This window comes from Ochotona princeps, chromosome 17 (assembly GCF_030435755.1).
Source record: "Ochotona princeps isolate mOchPri1 chromosome 17, mOchPri1.hap1, whole genome shotgun sequence".
Lineage (NCBI taxonomy): Eukaryota > Metazoa > Chordata > Mammalia > Lagomorpha > Ochotonidae > Ochotona > Ochotona princeps.
Genome location: NC_080848.1, coordinates 7,230,641 through 7,244,713, shown reverse-complemented (window position 1 = coordinate 7,244,713; position 14,073 = coordinate 7,230,641). Strand labels below are relative to the sequence as shown.

Genomic DNA, 14,073 nt, shown 5'->3' with positions numbered 1-14,073 from the left:
GTTTCCATCACTTTGAGAGTGATCAAAGTAAATCCTAAGAAAAGATTTTTGTTTTGTTTTGTTTTTGCCTAAATCTGACTTAAGACTGATACGAGACAGCCTTGGTATATTGAGGTATTTTCAGATGAAGTCAACAGAATACCTACAAAATCTCCCAGTAGACTAGAAAACTGATTCCTCCAGCATTTAAATCTCTCTGTACTTTTTTTTTGAAACAACATCATCCTTGTCTGCTCTTAGATTCAACCATGTACAACAACAATTTGAAAATATTTCGATGTCTCACAAATAGACTTACTGCTAAATTTAAGAACATCAAAATAAAATATGTTGACATTGTAAAGATAAGAAGAAAAACAAAGCTTAGACAAGAACAGAGAAACCATAGATTTAATCGATACACTCAGGTTTGGTTGTTACTCCGTTACATCAATGAAATGACATGAATGAAATCACCATGTTGAAAGAAACACACCAAGGAAGAATATTGGCAGAACTAGGCCGAACGCACTGAACACACATGCAAACAGGTCATAGCAGTGGCCAGAGACGTGTAGAATTCTTTCTGATTCAAGATCTGTTTCAAGTCCTATGTTTGTGACCCCATAGGATTCTGCGCTTTCTTTGGCTTAGGTCTCCACAATCATGTGCTCAGGATACTCTGAAGGACAATAACAATTACAATGTGACATAAAGGGACACAATCCTCATTCATGTGCCCGTTAGGGTATTGCACCTTGATTAGCTGCTTGTTCCCCTGGTTTTTGTAATTACTCCTCCTGTATTTGTTCCCAGACACCTTAAAAACATGAGTCAGGATCACGTTTTAGGTACTAGGAAGGTGGGTAAGAGGAAGGAGAGTCGCTAAGAAGGCACGAAGAATTTGGCCTCATTTCCTGTGTTAAATTGATTGCACTACAATTTTGTTCCAGGGAATGTGCTTAACATCTGTTCCATTTGTGTTTTGTTTTGTATTTCATGGATGGATTTACATGCATAATCTTGGTTTTTATTGTGGCAGCACATTTCCAGTTATCAAGGGACTTTAAGGTGCCTAAGTGTCTTACCTGCTATGATTTGGATGATGCCTTGAAAACCAAAGGGAAATTTTATTTGATTCTTATGCCCAGGAGTTCTCTCTTTGTTTCTCTCTCCCCATCTGTGTGGCATGTGGCATGAGTTAGTGTGTACATTTCTTCCTTGATTATATTATTATGTTATACAATCACACAACAAAGTCCTGGTGACATGGAATTTTATCAGGGAGGATATTTAGACTTCAGTCCTACCATCACCTTGAGAGGAACATCAAATTTTGGTTATAATGGTCAAATAGTAAATATTTTCAGCTTTATGTGGGATACAATTTCTGTGATAGTTAACTGTGATTGTTAGTGTGGAAGAAGCCATAAGCAAAATAAATGCATATGCCTCTATTATTAAAAAAAAGAAAGAAAAAGAAAACCCACTCCTTCTTCCCTCTCTTTCTCTCTCCCACTCTCTCTTTCTTCTTACATTCAGTTAAGGTATAACTCTTTCATTTGGACCTTTATGAAGATATGAAATCTGCTAAGATAAAGTAAAATGACAGAATTTTTGAAATTCACTGAATCTTTCTTCTATAATAAGGAGTATGCTTGTTTATTGGAAACAAATGATAAGGCACATAGAATTGATTTGAGAATTGCTGTCCCTTATTTATTTATTGTTTATTTATTTATCTGAAAGTCATAGAAAGTGGTCAAGACTTCGAGGTCTTCCACCTGCTGATTCATTTTCCAAGTGCCTGCAGTGGCCAAGGCTGAGCAGCTTCATCGGAATAGCCAGTGTGGCTTGTCAGGACCGGGAACTTGAGACATCTTGTACTGCTTTTCCCAGGTCATAGGCACAAACCACTGTGCATATTGAACGGCAGCATCACAGGAGGTGGCTTTAACTGCTGGGTCAACTTGCTGGCCCCTGCTTTCCTTTTCTGAGTAGCTAGAGTGAGCCCTTAAGCAAGTTGATAAAAGAAAAGGCTCTTAGATATGAAGGCTGTGTTACACACATACTTTGGGAACTGTAGTCCCAAGTATCAGGATAATTTTTGCCAGTCATAAATCGGTCTTAGTCTTGGTCTATTTATCACTGAAATAAACATAGTGGAATACTAGTGTAAAACTGGTCTCGGTATGTGTGGTGGCAGTACTGCATTGGCATTTCACTGTATCCTGAAGATAAACAGGATGGAGGTTGCATCTTTGGGGAGAAGTTCACTTTCTTCTGGAAAACATAATTAAATGTTAAATACTTATTTAGGATACACATTACCCACAAGTGGAAGAGCATTAAACAATTCCCAAGACGGAAACAGGAGCTTAGGAAGCTATCCTTATTCACTTGAATTCCATTATGTATTGCATCTCCTTCCCAAAATCTCAAACAAAGCAAAGACCAATTCAGCCTTGCTCTTTAGTCAAGTGTATTCTGTGCACTAATAGCGTAAGCAAGATCAGAAGTTGCTAGAAGTGTTGAATCTGTAGCCCTATTCCAGAACTTCGTCAACATAATTTGCATTTCAGTGAGATTCCTAAGTTATTCATGTACTTATTAAACTTTAAAAGGCACTGATCTAAATAATCCATATGTCTAATCATCTTCAATCAATTGTAGATAGCATGGAATGAATAATAAATGAATGAATAAAAGGATGAATTCATTACTTAATCATTAAATGGATAAATATTTCAATTGTTTTATGTGAATAAATGAAGCAATATATTCATATGTTCCCTGAAATATAGGAATAAATTTATTGAGTGTCCAGGTAGTTTTATGGAGATAAAATCAAGTAAGTTATATGAAACCCGTTATTAAACTGTGAAGACTTACACAAATGGCTAATATCAATAAAATGATACAACATTAAGGCAAGGAACCCAATGGAAAATTCGGAAAGAAGTGCTTCAGTATGTTTTTCTTTGTCTTGTACATAACCTAAAATTCTAAGCTTTTATGGGTAAGGTGAATGGGAAAATATTTTATTTTTTTAAAGATTTATTTATTTCTATTGGAAAGGCAGATATGCAGAAAGAAGATGTACAGAAAAAAGAACCATTCTCTGGTTCACTCCCCCAATGGCTGCAACAGCCAGAGCTGAGCCAGGAGACAGGAACTTCTTCCAGATGCTCCATATGGGTGCAGGCCTTGGGATGTCCTGTATTGCTTTCCCAGGCCACAGGATGGGAGCTGGAAGGGAAGTGGAGCAGCCGGGACATGAACCAGTGCCACATGAGTTCCTGGCACATGCAAGGCAAGGACTTTAACCACTAGGTAACCATGCTGGGTCCAAGAAAATGTCCTGTATGTTCCCTGGTTGGCAAATATGCAAGATTTTCCATGTAAGAACACTTCCAAGTATTGATCCCTCTGTGCGAATTGAAAAGTATTTTCTTGTAGATTTCTCTCTCTCCTTCCATTTCTCTCTCTCTACCTCTCTCTCCCCTTCCCTCTCACTCTCTCTCTTTATTTCTTTCTATACACACACTTCAACAAATTCACACAATCTGCTCTATCTTGCAGTGTAAAGAACATTATCTCCACTTTGAGCTACAGCAGAAACATTATGGTTTAACAGCGATGGAAACAGCTCAGTTTGAAGAGATGGCATTTTCAGTCCTTTGCAAGAAAATCAAGTTACTAAATTCAGAAACACCCTGTTTCAGAAAAAAGATTATCCTTTCTGATATGAATATACAGCAGGATGGCTCTTGGGTGAAGTTTATTTCTGACATATAAGCCAGCTGTATTCAATTTTAAAGTTATATAAGGTAGGATTCTTGGACCACAGTAGTGAGAGAAAAAGTGGAAAACAATTAATGTAACTCGACTCAGTAAAGCAGAACTAGGGCAATTCAAAATTTCCTACTGATTGCATTAGACACTTTTATAATAGGGAACCCAAGCTGTCCGGATGACTTACATGTGCAAGAAAATCCAGCTCAGGTAGCAAGGAGTTAACTAAAGACAAGGTTGAACACTGACAGTTGATAAGAGTCAACAAAGCAACTAAAGTTACATTTCAGTTAAACATGTATTTAAAAATGTGTCAATCATACATCTAAGAACCCAATCAGCATTTTGTAATCAAGTTTTCATAAAATATACAAGAAGCAAATATATCAAAGACATAAATGTAAATTTAAAGCAGGGAACTGTACATTTAGAATCAGAAAAGATACGTGAATTGCCCTTTTACCTTGGTAAAAAGAATGACTTCCTACAACTCAAACCCCAAAGGTGTCAAAAGACTGACACATTTTACTATTTAAAAATGAAAGCTTTTTATACTCAAAAGTAGCATAAGCAAAATCCGTAAAATGTTACAAACAGGTCAAAAAATTTTGAGCATGTCAAGGACAATGGGTACTTTCTCAATAGCATTCTTACAAATTGAGAGCAAATTTAAGCCAGAACAATCTGACAGAGCATAATAAATGTATATGAACAGAGGGCACATAGAATAAGATTATAAATGGACACCCAGCTTTTGACAAAATAAATTCCTTCATAACTACAGAAGTAGAAATTGAAACACTTAGGTATCAGTTTTTACCTAGTAAGCTTGCTAGCATTAAAATTGAATCACATAATCAAAGTTAGATTCAACAATCATCCTTTCTCATATTTACTCAGAAGAAGTTGAAAACCTATATTCATTCAAGAATCCACAGATGCTTTTTATAGCAGTTTTATTCATAATTGCCCAAATTGGAAGCAATCAAGTCCTCCAGAGGTGATTGAATAAGACAATTGTAGAGGGTGTGACAAAGATGGATTTTTATTAGGACTAGGAAGAAACAAGTTTTCAAGTCCTAAGCAGACATGGAAGGAATGAAAATCCATGTTAGGAAACCAAATTTTTTTTTTTAATTTCTCAAATCATATGGCAAGGAGAGAGGAAAAAAATATGCATGACTGACATGGGCTATGGGCAATGAGGAAGCAACAGTTAGAGTATAAAAGGGTTTTTAGGGAGTGAAACAATTCTGGATGATGGGTACAGCGCAGCATACATTGATGGAAGCCCACAGAAAACACACAGAGTGATCTGTAACGTCCAGTATGGATTTTGGGTGATATTCAAGTATCAGTGTGTTAGTTCAGTAATTGAAATGAATGTATCGCTTTGATAGAAGTTGTTGATTGTTGGGGAGATTATCAGGAGATAATGGATACACAGGAAATCTCTGTACCTTCTGTTTAATTTTGTTATACACCTGTAACTACACTGAAATGTGAAGTTAGTTAAATTGAACAAAGTGCCCCGACATCGGCTGTAGAAGAGCCTGTAGGGAAATCAGTATGGCCACACATTGCTGATTTGAAAGCAGATTTGCATATTCATTTACATTGAACATCCTCTAACAAAACCATATATGTGCTTGTGTTTTTTTCCCAAAGAATTCCTTTTCTAACAGCCTACCTCCAAAATGATTATGTTCAACATTATTGCTTGAAGCCAAGTTTGTGTTTACAAAACATGGCAAAAACTCAAGTGTTCATACCTAAATAAAATGTTGGAAAGATTATACTCCCTTCACTGAACAGATAGGTACTTATTAAAAATGTAGGCGATCTCTGAACTCTTAGGGAGTAATTTCCAAGATAAATTAACATTGTTTTTCTCTTTGTTCTTCCTTCTGTCTGTAAATCTGCTTTTCCAATAAGAATGAATAAATCTTACACACACACACACACACACAGACATGCATGTATGTGTGTTTTGCCTCTAACTGCTGAGGAAGTTGGGAATAATGAAAGTTCAGTAACAATGCACTGAACTGGCCTCCAGGTTTTCTAAACAAAGTTACAAGTAGCCTTGCAAAAGTGGATGGTTCCAGGACTAGTACTATGATAACACAAATGAACATAAAACAACTGCAAAGCCATAAATACGGGAGTGTTCACACAAAGTTGGAACATATGACAAGGACACAAGGCCTCCTTGAGGGGGTCCTCATGGCCCAAGATGGAACAGTTTGAACAGCAAAATGAAGGGTGGCATTGGGAAATGCTTCAGAGAACTAAATGGACATTCATGAACTCATACTAACATGAATCATTAAATGGATAAATTAATGGCAGAGAAGATTTAATTATGTCTCATGGATTTTTTTTCCCAGAAGACTTCTATTAATCCATACAAATACAGGGAAATAGAAAATCACCACTGGGACAACATCACTCTGCTTTTTGATGCAGACAAGATCGATAACAACTACCAACACTGCTATGCATATTTTTGAAAACAGGATATTTGCATAGCCACACAGCATCATTCCTTTGGCATTTGCTGCTTTCTTTAATACCTAGGGGGGAAAAAACAGTAACTTTTTGGTGGAAAACACCCTGAGAGAACAAAAGCAACATCACCAATAGCAATACATTATGAACCTTGTAACTGGCTCACCAAAAAGGATACAAGTTAGTGTTTGTGGAGTTCCTTGCCAAAAATTCACAGTCTAATTTTAATCAAGAAGAACCTCGGCCAGCCTCCAAATCAGAGATGTTTTCTAAGATAAAGGACAAAAAGTTGTTGAGAACATTAGAATCCCAGAGACTATAAATGAATGAGGTTTTGTTAAGGATAAACGTGAATGCAGAGACTCGAAAGCTAAACATGATGTTGAATTAGGATTTAAAATATTCCACCCATGGTGTCATGCCCGATTTTAAAATTACTTTAATTGGACTGTACAAAAACTAACATTTAGGGGTGGTGAAGAGCTATGCACATTCTTATTTTTGTAATTTTTCCATAAGTAAAATTAGATCAGTATCAAAGTAAAAAAATGTAAAGTATGATTTCTTAGCTCTACAGCTGTTATTAAAATGTATAAAAACATATTAAAATAATGTCGGGGAATAAAAACAGGTGTAAAAATAACAGATTCAGGGAATGTGGGTGTGTATGATTGTGTACATGGAAAATGTACGCAAGATTTTATATTGCTTGTAACTCCAGATACGGCCAAGTCATTCGTAATTTTTTTGGGGGGTGGGGGACGCGTATTTTGATAAAGAACAGGAACTTCAACAGGCAAAACCTGCGGAGGATTTTGGAAGTACAAGGGTATCATTCACAAAATTGCAATGACCAAATTATTCAGGAAACTTACCAAAGGTTTGACTGATGCAAGATTTCCCATGCAAAATGAAACAATGATAAGTTCCCCTTGATACACTAGTCTCCCATCTGTGACCCTCCTGTTAATGCACCTCCCATGTTCTCTACCTTTTAGTCTGGAAAATCTTTCATGTCCTCTACACCATAGTTATCTCTGTACATTCTTCTTATTCTTCTTCCAACTCCTTCAAAATTCACATTACTTGTCATATGGTCATCAGGCACTCACTGATGAAAATAACAACGTGGGGAGATTTTTAGGTAAAATCTAAAAAAAAAATCTAGATTTTAAAATATATAAAAATTTGGAATTTATATTTGGTATGATGTTCATTTCCAGAGTGAATCCAGTGCTAGGTTCAGGCGATTCATTGCTAAGGCTGTCATAATAGTTTGTCAATGTAGATTTCTGAGAGGAGGATAATTATGTCTGAAAAGCCCTGACAACATATATCTGCTTCATTAAAAAGTTCATATTTCTCTCTTTTCATTGGAAACAAATTCTGTTTCCAGCAATAAGAGAACAGTAAGGACATGATATTTCTTCGGAGAAAATATGCCTGGAACACGAAAATTCAAAATTTATAAAAGCAGAGGCATTTATCAGAAAAACAAAGCATCTATCAATTTATCAATTTGAGACACATTTAAGAGAAAGTTCTTAGATCATCCACATTGAACCCACACGCTCTGTCCAAACGTCTGACTGATGCTCCCACTTCAACTTGGATAAGTTGTATCTACATCTGTAGAGGGATGCCATATCCCTTTTTTAAAAGTTATTTATTTTTATTGGAAAGGCAGATTTACACAGAGGAGGAACTACAGACAGAAAGATCTCTTACATACTGGTTCACTCCCCAACTGGCGGCAAGGGCCGGAGCTGAGCCAATCTGAAGCCAGGAACCGGGAGCTTCTCCTGAATCTCCCATGTAGGTGCAGTGTCCCAAGGCTTTGAGCTTTCATCTATTGCTTTTCCAGGCCACAAGCAGGGAGCTAGGTAGAACAGAGCAGCCAGGACATGAACTATTGCCCATATGGGATCTGGACACATACAAGGTAAGGATTTAACCACTGAGCTATCGTGTCAAGCCAGCCATGTTGCTTTATAATAATTAGATTTTGATACTTAAAAGGCAGTTCAGTCATCACTCTGATGTCTCTAATTTGTATCATTACATATTGGTGCTTCCTTTGGTTGACAGACCACATTCACACAGGTAAGGCATTTCTTGCTTCGGTTAACATTGTTGTTATCAAATTCCTTTGGCTTCTTTAGCCACAATTACATTCTTTTTTTGCAATTAACCATCCTCCACATGCTATTTCTTTCAGAGATTGTCTATGAACTTGCCCTATTGCTACTTTTCTCATGTTGTAAGTTTGGCCCACTTATTTCTTCACACAGGCTATCTGACATAACACTATTTTCCGTTGTCCCTTCCCCCTTCATTTCCATCTTTGGTTTTCTATTACAAAACAGTGTTTCTTCAAGGTTCCTATGTCATTTCTTGAGAAAACAGGTAGTTTGCTTATTTGTCCATTACTTGTCTGAATATCACACCATAAAGCAGAAACCATTCCCATTTTATAGTTAGGAATGATATTTGAGAAGTATTAGAGTGAGAATTCAAATACAGAGAATCAAGTCCTTTGTCACTGTACTAAACTGAAAGCATTCAAACTAAGGACATAAATGTGCCATAGAGAACTTGGAATGCAGCACTTAGAAGTCACTATGGTTATAATAGGATTCCAAAACAAGGCTCTAGAAAATAAAAACGTGCTGTCATTTCCATTCAACAAATGAGAGACCGTAACAGCTTAAAGATGGCAAATGACTTTCCCAAGGAACTGGTAGAGCCTGAATTATCATCTCATCCCCACCAGTTAGGAACTCTCTTAGTTTTAGCATTGAAATTTTTCTTTGCAAGAAAACTTTATTTCCCCCGTTGTATCCCTTCGGGCTGCAGTATCAGATTCCTTTAAATGAGGTGATTTAGACGGAGTGAGAGCCCATTCCTCACAGATTAGAAGGCATGAACATGTTCCCCCAGATATTTTTTTTCATAAGAGAACACATTTTATGCATGAGACTGGAGTTTACCTGACTGATCAGCTTCCAAAGACAGCAGCTCTTAATACCATTATCTTCGTCTTTAGATCTGCAAGTGTTAATTGTGAGGAAGCACATGAGTTCAGACTGTTGCACCTGATAGACCAGGACAGTTAGACAATGATGTTAAACAAGTTGAGATGCTCAAACCGTTTCCCTCTGAACACATTCTTGCTCAGGACCTAACTATATCAAATTCGATTGAAACTATTAACTTTCCTCCGTAAAGACTATCTGTAACAGCTCCTGGAAGCTGTTGGAAACAAGATGTTGAAGAGACATGCATGGGGATGCTACAGTGTTAAATTAATCCTTAGAACTCAGCCTGCAAGTAAAGTATTATGTACAGAAGAGCAGTTGGCTCTACTTTATAGCCATGAAATCTGCCCTTCTGTAGGATACTAGGTGATGGATTTCATAGCACCACTATTTAACGGAACTGCTTTAGAACCTTGGGCAAGCCTGCCATAGGACTTTGGATAAACAACCATATTAGCTCTTAATAGAAGACAGCTTAATGGTTTGTTCTCATACTTGAATCTCAAGTTAACAAATAAGGGACTCCAGAAATGAACCAAGTTTTCTTTCAAAGAGGGTTAGAATGTCTTTGATTTTTAAAAGGCTGAAAAACAAAGATAGAAGAAATCAGGAAATTACAAGAAATAATTTGTGTTTCAATATTAGCTCCCCATGTCAAGATTTTAAACTGTTTTTAAAGTTAATTTCTTTTTAAATAAGATCTAGTACCATGGCTTTCCAGACCAAATAAATGAAGAGTTTAAATAATTGTATCTTGGAATCTGCACCATGCCTTAGCTGAGATCATGCAGAAGTCCTTCAATAGCATGGAGTGCCTAGAATAGCATTCCATACTGTCTATAAGCCCTGGACCTACGTGTAAAACCTCTGACTTGCCTGTACAATGTAAAAAGTCTCTTATTGAGGGACAACGACAAGTTGCTTTCTACTGTTAGCTTCTTGATCCTTCCAACAACAATGTGCAACGGATATTTTATCACATTCGATTTGTAATGTAACAGAAAATAAATCAGAGTTAAATGGTTTATTTCAAATTCCATATATATCTAGTCCCCCATTCAATGAGACCAAAAAAAGAGGAAAGGAAGTAAAAGAAGGAGAAAAGGATAAAAGTGAAGGAGAGGAGAGGAGAGAAGAGGAGAGGAAAGGAGAGGGGAGGGGAGGGGAAAGAGGAGGGGAGAGGGGAGGGGAGGAGAGGGGAGGAGAGGGGAGGGGAGGGGAGGGGAGGGGAGGGGAGGGGAGGGGAGGAAAACTAAAAGCAAAAATTCCATCTCAGACTGTGAAATGTAAAGACTTAACATTTTAAACTCCTGAAGCCCTGTTATGTGACGTTATTCTTCCTCTAAGTTACTGTAGCTATCATTCAACACAACTTTGTAATTTATGGTAGCATAAACCATAGAAAACTTCATTTTTCTGTGGCCAAGGTCAAATTAACACTATCATTTTAAAGTTATAGAAGTAGAAAAAGTCAGAAGTAAGGACAACAATTCAAGTGTGAGAACTGAAGGGGACTGGGAAGCTTCAGTGTGTATGTCCAAAAACATTGGAAAAAATTAATGGATTGTCATCAAAATCTGCGTTTTTCATGGTTTGTACAAGGTATTTTGAGTTGCTATTTAAAATGCTTTAATTACTTACAATATTCCTTAAATGTTACACTGGAGTTGATTTGCAAATGTCCAGAGTTGATTAAATCAGTGAGAGATTAAATTATTTGGGGAATAAGAGTTGTTTCTGTACTACTACCTATTGCATTTCCCATAACAGAAGTAATTTCTGCTAAGCAGAAATTGCCCATCATTATGCAACTTACAAAAGGACCTTTGAAATGACTGGTCATCCTCCTTCTGGAGGAAGTGATCAAAATATAGTTTTGAATAGCTTGATTTTAAGTGTTTCTAATTCTGGCTTCTGACACTTTTGTTTTAATGCATCTTTATGAACTATATTTCAAGAGCTCATAGAAAGTACATTTATTGGAAGAAATGCATGGGTTTCAAAAATGTTTATGCCAAACTACATATCCTTCAATTCCATTTCCCCAGGAACATCTGAAATATATCTGTGCTACTTTGCACAACTTTGTAAAATGATTTTTTTAAATCATTTAAAATTATTTATGTGGGTGTTATTGACCATCAGTCAGCAGTCCATGTAGATGACTTTTAGCTCCATGCACCAAATTTGCCCTTCAACAGGGACTTGGGAAGCAGATAGAAAGTGCGACCTCCAGAGATTCCCATAGAAAGAGTAGGCAAAGACAGCAGCGTCTTATAAAAAAACCGCTCCTCAAGTCAAGTTCAAGCTAGAATCACGGCGGTCAGCAAGGAGTTCTTCCAGAAGGATCTGTACGCACAACTAGGCATGGAGGAGAAGGGTATGGACAAAGAGGTGAAGAAGGCTTACCAGCAGAAGGCTCTCACCTGCCACCCAAATTCCTGACAATCCCAAAGCAGTCCAACCTTTCCACCAGCTCTCTCCCAGGCCTTGGAAGTCCTGAATGATGCTGCAGCCAGGGCTGCCCATGACAAGGTCAGGACAGCCAGGAGTCGGGCAACTGAGAGGACCCAGAAGCTCCATGCGAAAAGGAAGAAAGTGGCATCCGACCTGGAGGCATGGGAGCACCACACACAGGAGAAGGAGGCTAAGAGCCACAGCATCAGGATACTCCAGCAAGAGACTGAAAACCTCCGAGAGGAAGACTCATCAGAGTGACCCTGCCATTAAGGCCTCAAGGAACCAAGGTGACAAAGCAGTCAGCAAGCCAGGAGTGAGGCGACTTTCAGCGCCCGTTCTCCCTTCACAGCGGCTGACAGTCTGAATGTGATCAGAGGGTCCTGGAACCTTATCAGTTGGAGAAACGAAAGTTGCAAGCCTACCAAGGACGGAAGGCATCATTAATCATTGCCAGCTTGCGGTTGACTTCTACATACAGAGTGGGTTTTGTGGTTAAGAATTCAAACTTGGAGCCCACTGACCTTCCATCCCTAAGGGGATTGAATTGATAGAGTCCAGCCTTAGTGACCCGGCACAAATACAGATCTCCTTGCAGGAAGGTAACACCATCCAGAACCCCAATTTAGCCGTGACCTTTTTTTTCCCAAAATGTGGTCCAAAATTATTGTGCATACTCATAAAAAAAACAAAAAATAAAGAGCATGGCTTTTCTGCTGAGGCAGGTATGTTCAAATCAAGAGAGATGTAGTAGGGAGAGGGTTTAGCACAGCAGTGGAGCCCCATTTGGGACGCCCCCATCCCGTATTAGAGCCTGGGTTTGAGCCCCTGCGCCATTTCCAACTTCATTTTCCTACTAACGTGCATCCTGGGAGGCAGCAGCAATGGCTCAGGTACTTGAGGTGGAATGTGTTTTGCCTGCAGGAAGGAAAACAGGCAGCTAAGGTCTCTGGTCCCTGGTGAAGTCGCCTCTGTAAAATAGAAAACCTTGCTTCTCCCCATTTCTTGCTCTTCCAGGAACATGTTCTCTCTAGCTTCATCCCTCAGTCCTAGTTTATGAAACAGAAGGGGATCTGTAGGACAATTGGTTGGGTATTTGTAAGGCAGCTGATTGGATTTGTAGGACAAAACAAAGAAGGATACTTCCAGGCAAGGATATGGTGACAACTAATGGGATCTATAGATAGGCTTATGGGAACTCCAATAATGTTACATCAACTCCCTCTTGTGGATATGCAAATTCCTCAAAGGCTCCTCCCTTAGTACTATGTGACACTTAGTGTATAAAGTCTGATGCGGCTAATCAACTTCAGCTATCGACCATCAGTCTGTAGTCCACACGTATGACTTTTGGCATGATGCACCAAGTTCTGCCATGAACAGGGACTTGAAAACAGATAAAAAGGGCAACTGACAGAGACCCCACAGAGTGGGGGATGGGGGCCCAGCGCACTTGGAGGAGCCTGTGACTGCGCAGACCCTAGGCAGTTCCTCTTAACCCTTGGGAGAAAGCACCCTGCAGATCGTTGCCAGAGCATCTCAAAGGAAGAGAGGTGCCTAAAGTGAAAAGAAGCCGCAAAGCTCCTCCAGATAGCTGGGAGTTGATAGAAGCAACCCTGGATGACTTACAGAGCAAGCTGAGACAAGCAGAAACAGAACCTCACGAGGGAGCGAGGAAAGTGGAGTCACTGTGGCCTATCTTCAGGATCCACCACCAGAAAACCCGCTACATCATTGACCTGTTCTATAGGCGGAAAGCCATCAGTAGAGAACTCTAAGAATGTTGCACTAAAGAAGCAGACACAAACTTAACTGCAAAGTGGAAGAAGCAAGGCTATGAGAATGCATGCTGCCAGCAATGCATCCAAGTCACGGGACACCAATTTTGGCACAAATTGTGTTTGCGGGTTCCCCAAAGCAAGCTGGAATTGGGCCGCATCGTCGAGTGCACCCCCTGTGGCTGCCCAGGCTGCTCTGGCTGAGGCCCTTAGTCTCTCGCCCTTTCCTACCCTGGACTCTGGACTCTACAGCTCCCCGTCTGTCACGCCACCCACTTTGCCAGCGGCAACTCTTCTCCCAAAGCAGCACACCATGCCCAGGGTGGAGTGTAACTTCTGCAGATAAAGTATTCATCAGCTTTGATTGCTAAAAATAAAACTTTTCCTCTCACTAAAAAAAAAAAAAAAAAAAAAAAAAAAAAAAAATGTGGTCCCAGCATGATAGCCTAGTGGCTAAAGTCCTCACCTTGCATGTGCCAGGATCCCATGTGGGTGCCGGTTCTAACCCCGGTGGC

The 14,073-nt window shown here is 38.9% G+C and overlaps 1 pseudogene; it reads left to right on the top strand.

The window, feature by feature from the left end:
- Positions 1-12,484: 12,484 nt before the first annotated feature.
- LOC101529391 (protein BUD31 homolog) lies at positions 12,485-13,762 on the top strand (annotated as a pseudogene).
- The last annotated feature ends 311 nt before the right edge of the window (positions 13,763-14,073 follow it).